Source organism: Pipistrellus kuhlii, unplaced genomic scaffold, assembly GCF_014108245.1.
Source record: "Pipistrellus kuhlii isolate mPipKuh1 unplaced genomic scaffold, mPipKuh1.p scaffold_m20_p_2, whole genome shotgun sequence".
In the NCBI taxonomy this organism is placed as follows: domain Eukaryota; kingdom Metazoa; phylum Chordata; class Mammalia; order Chiroptera; family Vespertilionidae; genus Pipistrellus; species Pipistrellus kuhlii.
Window position 1 is genome coordinate 91609794 of NW_023425515.1, and position 13846 is coordinate 91623639.

General features: G+C 39.5%; 2 protein-coding genes across 3 annotated transcripts in view; one reads left to right on the forward strand and one right to left on the reverse strand.

Annotated features, from left to right (window-relative positions):
• MED12L (mediator complex subunit 12L) overlaps positions 1-13846 on the reverse strand; it is a 353473-nt gene that overhangs the window by 149143 nt on the left and 190484 nt on the right. The gene's annotated exons all lie outside the window — the stretch shown is intronic.
• Positions 1-13846, forward strand: part of P2RY14 (purinergic receptor P2Y14) — a 71747-nt gene that overhangs the window by 7378 nt on the left and 50523 nt on the right. The gene's annotated exons all lie outside the window — the stretch shown is intronic.

Below are 13846 nucleotides of genomic sequence, written 5' to 3' on the forward strand. Positions count from 1 at the left end.
CTATCCAAGTATCCATCTCTCCATCAAGATCTTAATTCCAGGAATTTCAGGGGCACTTCAAAACGTGAATATATTCACCTCACTTGGTTATTTGAATAGCTGTTTCCCTCCCCAAACTGTATGCTACTACCTAGTAAAGAATGCCATGTTTTACACCAGCTAATGTGAAAGAAGTCTGAAAGGCTAATTATTTTCTCCAACTTCCCCATATTACCGAGAATGAGTAATGCAGGTGATCTATAATATATAAAGTGAAGGGTGCAGAAAAAAACCCTCAGCATAACATCCTATCCCTCCATTTCCTATTTCTTTCCATGACATCGCAGCTCCCGATCAAACACCTCAAAAACAATATTATCCTCTTCACTATGTGAGTATGAAGGTGTGCATGTATGACATATAAATGCACAATCACTTAGAACCCCATAACTAAGAATCTACCCTCTTTAATAGCAGCATCAAATGGCTCCATTTAGCACTCTGAACTTTATCAAATACATCTCTACCCCCAGACCTCAACTCTGAAGTCTTTAAAATATTTCAAATTATTTTAATGATTCTATAATTGGAACACTATATAGAGGGCACATTTAATGTTATAGTGATTTTATTCTCTGAAACCAGAGTACCAGTGCACGAAATTCTTACACTTAGAATTTGTGCTCTTTCAAATTTGTGCAGATGGGGGTGAGGAGGAGGGAGGGAATCCCTCAGCTTGGTTTGTGTCCTCTGGTAATCTGGGACCCTGGGATGAGTGTTGTGCCTAAACTAGCAGTCGTACATCTTTCTCACAATCTCAGACGCTGCGTACACCAGTGGCCATACTTTTCATACAGGTGAAAGGCATCTTGATGTATGGCAGCCATATATATATATATATATGTAAATTTTTTTGCCCTGATTATATAAAGTAGCACATAACATGATCCTTCTGAGGCAGTAGGACCATTTTCCCCACCTTATGGGTGGAAAAACTGAAGCAGAGAAAAGTTTAAGTAATTGGCTTTGTCGCACAGTTTTAAGTGTCAGAATCAGGGCTGACCACAAAATGTGCAAGCCAGAGTCCATGCATGTCATCGCTCCATCATCCTGTTTTTTCAGTGTTAGAGTAGCCTTGCCAGGTTTTAATTTTTAAATCTAAGAGACTGTTCCCAATATATAGGGTACGGTCCTTAGGCCTGGCCTGTGATCAGGGTCATCTGTGGGGTGACCAACAAATGGGGAGACCAGAAAGCCCTGCTGGCACTTGCCTTGGCTGGTGGCCTGGTGCTGCCTCGCGTCCCACTCCCCCTCATCACTGCCATGGGAGGTGACTGACAGGGCACTAGCTGGCAGGCTCTGTCCTTCCCCCCGCCCCATATCGCTACCACCAGTCACCTGCCTCCAAGACCAGGGGCAGCTCCTGTGTTGGATGTCTGTCCCTTGTGGTCAGTGTGCATCATAGTGATCAATTCCACTGGTCCTTCCACCATTTGGTTGATTTGCATACTAGGGTTTTATTATATAGGATTACATTATTGTATTAATGGAACATCTTATAATACTATCCCCAATAAAAATAAATAAATTGTGTTACAAAAAATACCAAAATCATACTGCTTATATTTCACATCAAGGCCCATACTGTGGTCTCAAAAGTTATTCATTCTGGTCAACCAAGAATAAATTATTTACATGATAAAATATTATCAATAGGAATATTAAATATTTGCTCATGTTAGAAGCTAATACAACATACATTAGTATTGAAAAAATTTTAAATTAATGGATAATTTGGAAATAACCTGAAATCTAACATTTCTTACACGGAGCTTTGGGATAATATTCAATATTGCAGGATCCTCTCAGGAAGTAATAAATAACATAGTTGTTTTTCCTGTATGCCCTTGCGAAACATATTCAGACAACTTAAAAAAATATTTTTTTTCTACTTTTTCTAAAACTTACATTCAATGAAACTGATATGTAGAGTATCTTTTGGTGTATGTCTTACACTCTGTATTCATTATCCTATTCACACTATTCTATTCTCATTTCCAAACAGTACTACAATAGGTTTCCTCAACTAAAGCTTTCAGGGAATGCTAACTAGGAAAATTCATAAATTTAGATTATACAGCTAAAGCAAAATTGTGTATTGGCAGGTATATGCATGTGTGCATAAGAGCCTAAACAAAAAGAAATTTTCTGATAGACACAGGGAAAAGTGATATATTAGGGAAAACTAAAGAAATATGACATGTTAGGAAAAAATTTAGAAAACAAGGACAAAATAAAGCTTTTGGACCGCTGAAATTTTATAAATATTTCTCCCAGGATATAAAAAGATAGCTAATAAATCAATAAATATTTATTAGGCATTTACCATGTTAAAAATAAATTGTGTTCAACATGATACTTAAAATAATCTTTGATATCCCTAAGTGAATTCTAAAAGTAAATATTTCTTAAGATTTTCACATTTCAACAGAATGCAAGCCATCTCATAGAAGCACTTGTTTAGCATACCTCCCCAGCCCTCTATCACCATCTAGTGATAAAATTCATGAAAGAGCATGTGCACACACACACACACACACACACACACACACACAGTGTCCTGGAGCTGCCTAGAAAACAACATAAGATGCAAGCATTTGAAAAGAATAATTAAGGCCCACATAAAGTTATATTACAAATGTAAAAAAGAACAAAAGCTAAAATAGCTTCCATACACATGAATTTAATGGGAGAAAATGTTACAAATATTGACTGCTCTTTCCTAATTTATATGCATGGAAATATAAACTAAATATAATTTATCTATGGACTGAAAAGAACACAAAATCATTTTATTAGTATTGAAGAGAAGGAAATAAGACTGTAATGAATGTTTTATTTATCAAGCAACTCATGGGATTCTAATGCCAACTTTTGTTTTGGATATTCTTAAGGTCTATATAAACCACAATTATGAGGAAAGAAATTTTGTATTGTGGCTTTTAGGCCACATATCCTTTTTTGTCATTTGAAATCCCAAGATATGGAAATTCCTTCATAGGCAAACATTCTTAATAAAGGTAAAGTGGCCAATTCCTCTTTGAATAATGCCACAGAATATCAACTGCTTGCAGTCTGGGTAGTCTCCACAGCCTCAACTCTCAGAAATGAGCTACGTGTCTGATTAAATAAGCATAGCTTAGGAATAGGGTTTGTCACTAGATTTTTCAGAGTCACCAAGTCTAAGTCTAGATTTAAATATTAGAAATAAAACTTCCCAGCTCTGACACATTCACATATACAAATACACAGTGCCCTGGCTGGTTTGGACTAAAGGGTCCCAGGATCGATACCAGTCAATGGCACATGCCCAGGTTGTGGGCTCAATCCCTAGTAGGGGGGCGTGCAGGAAGCAGCCAATCAATGATTCTCTCTCATCATTGATGTTTCTATCTCTTTCTCTCTCTCCTTTCCTCTCTGAAATCAATAAAAATATATTTTTTTTAAAAACAAAACACGCAGACCAGCCCAGAACATGTATAACCAGGGCTGGCAGATTCAGTACAAATGTAATTCAGCTCTTAACCTGGTAACTATTTTAAATAGTGTCAAAAACCACTTTCCATGCTTAATATTGTTACTACTAACCTAAACAAAATATCTTCAATAATAGTGAAGCCATCTATCAATTACCAATTAATATCTATATGTATTTTTCAAAAAAAAAACTGAGCTATATCATGTCTTCAAATTTTTATGTTATTTTTGTGCAGCTAGAGAAATACCACCACAATGAAAAAATGAATAAATGTATAAGAAGATGAATATCAGGCAGAACATGTACATGTACTATTTAAGTTTGGAGTGATCTGGGACAGTGCTTCACAACACCATTAAGCCCAATGCATCTTTTCTGAGCTGCATCAACATATTTTAGTATGCTGATATAAAGCCACAGATAAAATCTACCTACACATACAGGCACATGTGTGCACATACACACACATTCAGACCTCAGCTTGCACAGTAATGTATAGCATAAAAATAACTGCTAAACAGAAAGTGTGCAAAGCAATCTTAATAATCAATTGTTCCATAACTTTAAACTTCTTGTCAAAATGTTAAAAATTTTCTTACTACTGGTTATAAATGAAAAATAGTAAATTTATAGCATTGGAAACATTGGGAATTAAAGTGTTTTATTCCTTTGTAAAAAAAGAAAACTTATTAAGAGCAGTGTGAACAGTGGCAGTGAGCTGGCATTTAGCTCAGGATACGGAGTGGGCACCTTTGCCTTTGCCTTGTAGGACTGTCGCACTCCTCTTTAACTCCGGGTCAGCTTCCAACATTTTATCCTGTATCTCAGGAAACTCCTTTAATATGAAGTTCTTGCCAGCATCACTTTCTCTACACTCCCAGTGAGCTATTTCTTCTATAGATCTCTTTACAATTGATTCAAATTCCAGTCCCAGGGTAATCACTTTCCATTCCTTTGCTGTAATTTCATCTGTGTCAGTCAACTCTTTCTTCTGATCATTCATTTTTGTAGAACATCATGGGGTTCACCTAGTCAAACATACCTCACCACCAGCACATGCACGATCAGAAAGACAGGTGTGCAGGGACCAATCACCAACCAGCAGTAAAGGAAGTAATGTGACTGATCACTGACTATAAGGCACATGTGTCATTTACACAGTGAACTTTGAACTAGAGAGCTAGCAGTGAAGTTTATACTTAATGGAGTTAATCAGATAATGCACCGTGGTATTTAAAATTTGAACCATGTTGCTGGGAGACTGGTATTATTTAACCAAATCATGGTAACTCAAATACATGTATATTTGAACTATAAAATCAGGGCATGCCTGCCTGAATATGTATGTATGTGAGCATAAAAATAATCTCTATATATAATAGCCTAAGTGACCATCACAACCGAATAGATTGCCTTCCAATACGTAACTGTGGTTAATTCACATGTAAGCACATGGCCTCATTCTGTGAGAATGGGCGAGGGCAGCAAGCACAGCTGTTCCCCAAACAGCACCTTCAAGGACAAAAAGCAACAAAAAACAGGAACTAGCCTCGTTGGTCCTTTGTTCTAATTATGCGAATTGGTCACCTCAAACCAGCATAAAATAACCCTGAACTCATGTTATTAAAAGATACACAAACAGCCACCACAATAAACTCCAGGTATAGTAATTAAGACTTAAAATTTAACCCTAAAAACAGACACACAACTTGTCTACAGCATTAATTGCTTGCAACCACGAAGAATTTAACAAGCTGCCAAGAAAATTCAGTTGCCAAGGATAACCAACCCTCACATACTCTGAAGTACAGACAAGTGTGCTTAGCTAATATCAGTTTGCTGGGCAAACACTGAGTCTACATTCTTGCAGGTGTGCCTTGCTCTTTGGGTTAAAAAAAAAAAAAAGAGAGAGAGAGAGAGAGAGAGAGAGAGAGAGAACAACTGCATGAGGTCACCCCAGCACTTCCTCTGACTCCCTGCGAAGCTCCTTGAGGTCTCTACTCCACAAAACTGTCCTCCCACACAGCCCTGCAGCATGAACACACAACAACTCTGAGAAAGTTTATCTAATGAGAATGAAGTAACTTTCTACATTCTTAAGTCTCATTCCAGCTCAAGTTTCTCTCAGTGATTTCTCGAGACTCATTTTTCTATCTTATTCTAAGGATTTACTAAAAAACTGGGCAGTTAAAGCACGAGGTAAGAAAACTATCTTATGAAGCAGTGTGTTGTCCTCTAAGTTGCCTGTCCTAAATTGAATCATTATGCAAGTCAAGTGTTCAGAAACCTATAAAAGGAGCTCAGAAGTGGGCAGTTACCACCAATTAGACAATTTAGTGCCCTTGGGATAGCGCTACTGTATTTAAACATGTCCAGTTCTTGTTCTCAGATTACTCCCATCACTTCACATATCTGTAACTACAGGAACACACAGTTGGGCAGTACTGTCTGCCTCTCTCATATTGATATATTGGTAACATATTCACTGAACAAACATTTTCTGAGTGCCTGCTATGATAGTGGGCACTGGGAACACCACAGCAAGCCAACAAGCATAGCCACTGCACATGCTAGGTGGGCACAATGTAAACACAGTCCATGTGGGAAGAATACTAATACTACCCAAGGCTTCAGGGAAACTTCCATAGAAGCAACTGTTGGCTGAAGCGAATCTTGAGAATATCTGGAAGCAGAATGAAGATAATGAGAAATTATGTATTTCACCTTTCCTGCTTCCTCAGCATCTTTCCAAAAATCCACACAGAGAAGAGGAAGCATGTGCACTGAAGGTTTTTGAAGTTTTTGTGTTTATAATGAAGTTCTCAGTTTTGATGCTTTGCCATAACATCAACTGAAATTCATTCCTTTTGATTCTTAAGGTTAAACCCAATCTAATAGTAGCAACAACGAAAATCTGTTTTGACACTTCAACTAATTGGGTTAGATATTCAACACGTGACTCAACGTTAGTGCCTATGCCAAAGTGAGGTACTAAAATATTTAGTACGTAAGCTGTGTACTAAATACTTAAATACTGTGCAGATCAATTCATTTTATAAACTGTTACTCTGCCAATCCACCAGAAGGTGGAGCTATTACACCAGACATTTGTATCCCTATTATATTCTCAGGGAAAGATAAGGCCACACTGCCTATGAATTTCTGTGCTTGTCACTCATCTCAAGAAGTAAAAAAGCAAACAAAAAGGCATTGTTTTATAACATAGTGACTAATTATGTTTTAATGACATAATTCCTGCCACCCCCTCCACTACCAAATCAATCCACAAAGGCATATTCATTGTTCTCCTGCCAGAACACATCTTGTAAAGCACACTTTGAATTATTTTTCAGTATGCTAAAAACCAGCATACTAAATTCATGGTAACTTGGATCTCTACATTTGACCAACCACCCATCTCTGCTGACTTCCCTTTGCTCACACCATCTTTTAATCCCAGATTGAGTTTTAACCCATTCTAGAAATAAAAGAGCCACATAGTGAGAACCGCTTAGGATACTAGCTCATTCACAGACCCTGTTGGAGAGCAATTGGCCAACTAACTTCCTTTAAGTATCTAAGTACTTTCATATAATGTTTATATTGGGTCTTGTACTAAAATCCTCTGTGGCTTTTTTTTTTTTAATATCAATATTAGAGGCCCAGTGTGTGATTAAAATCATGCAAGGAGGCACCACCCAGAGAAGAGGAAGCATGTGCACTGAAGTTCTTTTGAAGTTTTTGTGTTTATAACAAAGTTCTCAGTTTTGATTCTTTGCCATAACATCAACTGCAATTCAGGAACCACTCCTGAGTGGAACCAGCACCTGACCTTCATAACACAGGCCACCATGTTGTGTCTGCAGGGGTGGGACAGGCCTTCCTGTATGTTGGGTCTCTGCTCCAGCCTGCCCTCAGTCCCAGCCTCTCTGTGGCTGCTGAGGCTGGGGGCCACACACAGTCCTCCTCCCACCCATCTGCGTACTCAGCTCCTCCTGAGTGGTTGTGATGCCTGGCTAATTATCATATATCATATATATATATATATATATATATATATATATATATATATATATATATGGATGTTTCCCAAAGTTCAGTGGAATCCTGCCTGCAGCTATGCACACACACACACACACACACACACACACATACACATACACACACATAAGTTGCCAGCAAAACCTTTTTAAAAACTTTCTTTTTTTTTGAGAGAAACCAAGATGGCAGCATAGGTAAACACCAAAACTGCTGCCTCACACAACGATTTCAAAACTACAACTAAAAGACAAAACTTCTATCACCCAGAACCCCGGGAAAGTTGGCTGAGTGGAAGTTCTATAACTAGAAGGAAAGAGAAAAGAGCATTGAGATGTGCACAAGCACCGGAAAGCTGAGGTACAGAGGTGCATGAATCGGGCTGATGGTGGGCGATTGTCAGTGCTGCTTTTTTTTTCAATGCAAAGGGAGACATTTACTCTGAAATCCAGTTTTTGGGGAGACATGGGGGACCCACACTCCTACAGGGAGAAGCTGGACTGTCGACCATCGAGTCAGAAAGTGAAAGTGACTTTCTTGTAGAGGTGTGCCCAACAATCGTTGTTTACTGCACTGGGGTGTGGGACACAGGGACTTGGAAATGGGGAAACACAGAGGCGGCTGACTGGCAGCCATCGCTGTTTGCCATGCCCTAGCCTAGCAATGCCCTGCGACTCAGTCCCTCACATCCTACAAACCCACCCAAGCTCCACACAGCAGCTTTTGCATATAAATGGCCTGCCCTATTACAGCTTAACCAAACAAACTGCAGCTCAGGTCAGACAGCTCCAAACTTTCCAAACCCCAAGCAAAGAGGAGAAAACTGTAGTTCTCACTGTAGCTCCTGCTGGGTGGCCTCAGACAGTAGCTGACCTGCACCCCATTGGAGATCCAGAAGCTAGTGTATCTAGTGGTCGGTGTGAGTCAACACCAGATTTCAACTACTCTCATAAAGGACACATTCAAGAAGCAGACTTAGTGAACACCAAAGCCCCACTGAAACAAGTCCTGCCCCATAAGGTGTCTCTAGAACAGTAATTCTTCCATTATAGATACAGTGGATCCTCACAGACAATTGGCCTGGAGGTCAATTCCTCCCAGTGACACCAACAACAATCAAGACTTAACTACAAAAGGCTGTAAATGCAGTCCAAAAAGGGGTACACCAAGAATGTCCACCTCAGGTAACTGGGAAGCCAACTCATTAGACCATATAGGACACCTAGCACACAAAGCTACCCTACCCAACTCAGGGAAGCAGTGAAAATGAGGAGACAAGGAAACAGATCACAAATTAAAGAAATGGAGGAAAACAAAAAACTGAATATAGAGTTCAAAACCACAGTTATAAGGGGTTTTTCAAGAATTTCCTAGAAAAGGCTGATAAATTTAACAAGACCCTCAGGGATATGAAAAAGAACCAACTAGAAATTAAACATACACAGATTGAAATAAAAAATATTATACAGGGACAAGACAGCAGACTAGAGGATTGCAAGAATCAAGTCAAAGATATGAAATACAAAGAAGCAAAAAACACTCAACTGGGAAAGCAAAAAGAAAAGAAAATTAAAAAAATTGAAGATAGAATTCTCTGAGACAACTTCAAGCATGCCAACATCTGACATATGGGGGTGCCAGAAGAAGAGAGAGAGCAAAAATATTGAAAACCTGTTTGAAGAGATAATGAATGAAAACCTCCCCAACCTGGTGAGAAAAATAAACTTACAAGTTCAGGAAACAAGTAGAATCCTAAACAAAAGGAATCCAAACAGGACCACACCAAGACACATCATAATTAAAATGCGAAGAGTAAAAGACAAAAAGAGAATCTTAAAAGCAGCAAGAGAAAAGCAGTTAATTATCTACAGAGGAGCACCCATACAATTGTCAGCTGATTTTTCAACAGAAACTATGCAGACCAGATGGGAGTGGCAAGAAATATTCAAAGTGATGAATAGCAAGAACCTACAACCAAGATTACTCCACCCAGCAAAGTTATCATTCAGAATTGAAGGTCAGATAAAGAGCTTCACAGATAAGAAAAAGCTAAAGGAGTTCATCAACACCAAACCAGAATTATATGAAATGCTGAAAGGTATTCTTTAAGAAGAGGAAGAAGAAAAAAATAAAGATAAAAATTATGAACAACAAATACATATCTATCAACAAGTGAATCTAAAAATCAAGCGAATTAAAAATCTGAGGAACAGAATAAACTGGAGAATATAATAGAATCAGGTGCATAGAATGGCAGGGGATTGATAATTCTCAGGGGGAAAAGAATATGAGGAGTATGGGAAGAGACTGGACAAAAATCATACACCTATGGAAGAGGACAGTGCGGGGGAGGAAAGGGCAGAGGGTGGAGTGGGAATCGGGTGGAGGAGAGCTATGGGGGGGGGGGGGGAAGGGAGAAACAATTGTAATAATCTGAACAATAAAATTTTATTAAATTAAAAATAAATAAAACTAAATGAAATAAATAAAACATTCTTTTTTCATGGTATGACCCAGTAAATAGATACTATGGTTAAAATAAACTGTTTGAAATAAAATATACAGATGATGTGTTATAGAATTGTAACCTGAAACCTATAGAATTGCCACTCCAATAAATTCAATAAGAAAAAGAAAATGCTCAAACCTACCAAAATGCCATTAATAAGAGCCGATTAAATAACTAGGAAGTCATGAAAAACTAACAAGTTTCAGGGATAACATGGATAAGTCTGAGACAGTAAGTGGGGACAAAGCAAAGTGGGCTTGTACGTCTTACTGTCCAATAAAGCAAAGGAGGAAATCTGTAACAAGGCGATGACAATATAGTTGGTTTGATATTCACTTATAAATTATTAGGAGTAAGGAACAAAATGAACCATTCACAGAACACCAGGAAGAGAGCTGCTGTAAGGGCAGCTGATGACATGCTGGATGGAAACAGACTGGAAACAGCAGCAGACATATTTGGGGATTACATGTGCTAAACTCACTATTTGTAGTCTGAATACACAAGGGATGTTTATATAAAACCAGCTTTATTTCTGACAAGGCAGTGTCCAACCTGCAAGCAGTGCTGGAGAAAGGAAATGCATGTCTGTGAGCATGTGTGGTGGGCTGGGTGGCAGTCACATCAGGGGTAGCGAACGATTTTCAGGAAGATGAATCATGATGACATGCCACAATGCTTTAGTCTAAGGGTTCCACAAAACAATACAGGATGCGGTTGAGGAAGCATTGAACTATTTAGCATAAATCAAAACATCACAGAATAAAGAAAACACTGATTATTTTAGCTCTTTCCTTTTTGTTACTTTATAATTACTGCCATTATTTTATTATTTACTAGAGGCCTGGTGCACAAAATTCATGCATGTGGCAGGGGATTATCCCCTCAGCCCAGCCTGCATCCTCTCCAATACAGGGCATCTCAGGGGATGTCTGACATCCCTCTCACAATCTGGGACCGCTGGCTCCTAACTGCTCACCTGCCTGCCACTCTGGTTACCCCCAAATACCCCCTGCCCTTGCTGACCTGGTTGCTCCCAACTGCCCCTCCCCTGCTGGCCTGGTCACCCCTTGTAGCCTGCTGTTCAGTCGTTTGGTCATCCCTCACTAGCCTCCCTGCTGACCTAGTCATCCCAAGCAGCCTATTGTTCAGTCGTCCATCTAGTTGTTTCAGTTGTGACAGCTCTATCTTTTGATATATTAGGATTATTCAATAAAGTTGAGTTGTGTTGTTAAAGGAAGCATCTAAATTTTAAAATACATGAAAATACCAATAAACATTTTAAAATATTTTTTGCAAACATTAATAAGATACTTATTTCCAATTCAAATAGAGAAAAAATGTGTACAAGCTAATTTCATATTTTAGCATGTCCACAAAATGCCCAGCATAAATCCTGAGGAAGTACAAAATGGTGGCAGGCAGATTTTACATCCTACACTGAAATAGGTGAGTCATTCACAAATAAGTCTACCATGTCCCACAGAATGGGATAGCAGGGACCAATTCTCAAAACCCAGGTGACAGTGAGGTACATAGAAAAATGAAGGGCTCACCCTGAGAATTTCCTGCTAAGAGGGGTAACAGCAGACACTATGAAAACTGACTTATATCATTCATTGGCATCATGTGGGGACAAAAACCATAAAAAAGATAAGTATGAAATGAAAATCTAAATGCCTCAGAGGAAGTCAGGCATCATTCTTTTTGTCGTACAAGCCCCTTTGATATTCTTCCTTCCTCCTTAGGTCTCATCTGATCTGTAGCTGCTCTAGCCTTACTCTCTCTCTAGGTCTATCTAGGAACCTCTGTTCTCATTCATACTACCCTGCTAATACTCTCATCAAACTTTCTGCCTTATAGCACAGGGCTCATGGCTATCCGAAGCTATGGCAGTAGTAGTGAGCTGAACAAAACAGGATTGGTAGTAGGGCATTTGCATAGAAAATAAAAGTTCTTCCACTTGTTTGTTATAAAATCAGATTCCAAAACAGGAAGGCAGGGTGTTCACACGTGGCCACATTTCTGAATTATCTAGACACTTTTGAAAACAGATTCCTGAGGCAAAAAACACAAGGATTGGTTGAACTCATTTGAAGGAGGGTGTTTGAATGTGCGTTTTTAAAGCTTCCCAGGTGATGTTGATGGTCAGTCAGGCACATAAACAATGACCTAAAAGAGTCAGAGAACTGCTCCAGAGCACAAGGCAAGGAGACCATCCAGAAGCCCCAGAGCAAGATGCAGTGCTCGGTCAGGTTTCACCTTGGCCTTCAACCCTTTCGGAGTTCATGAATTTGAAAAGTCTCTGTGTTAAGAGACCAACATGCAAAATCAGAGCACTGCCCAGAAGCTGTTCAGCCAGGGCCTGAATCCCAGCTCCAGGGGCTGTGGGGCCTAACCTTACATCTCTGCACCTCAGTTTCCTCCACCAGTAATAAAAATGTGGGGGAGGAGATAGTAGTGAAACCCACACAGCTCATGCAGTTGTTGTGCAAACTCAATGAGTTAACATATATAAGGTATTTACAACAACCAAATCCATGCAGCATGCAGGTTCTGATTAATACTCCGATATGGATGGGCACAGAGGAGGGGACATTGGATGTTGACAAGCTCTCGCTGTGTGGCAGCCAATCCCCGAGTGGGCCATGTGCTCACAACTTCTCCACAAATCCTCATCCCCTGAAGGCCTTACACAGGGCCTACTTCACCCACCTGAACCACCTGCCATCAGGTGACCACCTTTAGGAATACCCCTTTGGCCTGATTTTTCAACTCCTAATCCCAAGAGTATCAGTGAGGAAATGGTAACCGCCTCCCCATACTCAGTAACAGCAGGGAGTGCCCCTTGGAGAAGGCAAGAAACACAGGCGAGTGTGGGGTCCACTAACGGATGTTTCTGAGATCATCAGAATAAATAGCGTCTCCTACTATAAATCATGCAAGCCTTGAGAGCTCAACTGGTACAGCCAAATCCTCCATTTAATCATCCATGTTTACATCTGAAGGACTATGCAGTGTGTCCTGGCAATAACCAGGCCCTGGTGCTTATTCTTCCATCTGCCTGTCTACCTGCCAGATCTCCCTGCAGCTGAAACCAGCAAGCCTTTGTATGCACATTAGTGTTCCCAACCCCGTTAGTCAAAGAAGCAGTGTGGGCCATATGGGCCCTCCAGCAAAGCCAAGTGGGGAACCTTCCTAAATCAGCTGTGGTTCCCTCGGGGCCTCTCCTGAGTCTGTTCAGTGGATCAACAGTGACTATTAGGTTTGCATGTGAGATGCAAAATAAGAAAATGCACTTCATAAGGAAAGAGACTTGGTCTGATATACCGCCTATCACAGAAAGTACATACAAGGATCTAGAACACCAGCTGCAGTCTCATAAGCAGAGAATAAATATTACTGATTATTATAATAGTAATTGTGTATATTATATTTTTAAATCGAGTGGGAACTATACATGTTCACTGTTAGCCCAGAATTTGGCAAAGCAATGACCTGAGGGAACACACCTGAAGTACAGGAACCTCATGAAGAGCAGTTTGCTTTCTTTCTTATTTGGTTTCTATCTGGCTCTGAGTCACACACTCTGATTTGGCCTTTTAAGTCAAAATTCAATTATTCCATGGAAAAGACATGGCATGATCTGCAGAACATCACAGTCCTATCACAGGACTTGAAAGGAACTAATAATGTGAAGGTGTCCTGCTTCTCACTTCAAAACAGTAACATCAACAGCACAAATTTAGCAAGATTAACCATGTTGAGTCTATCCAAAGTCC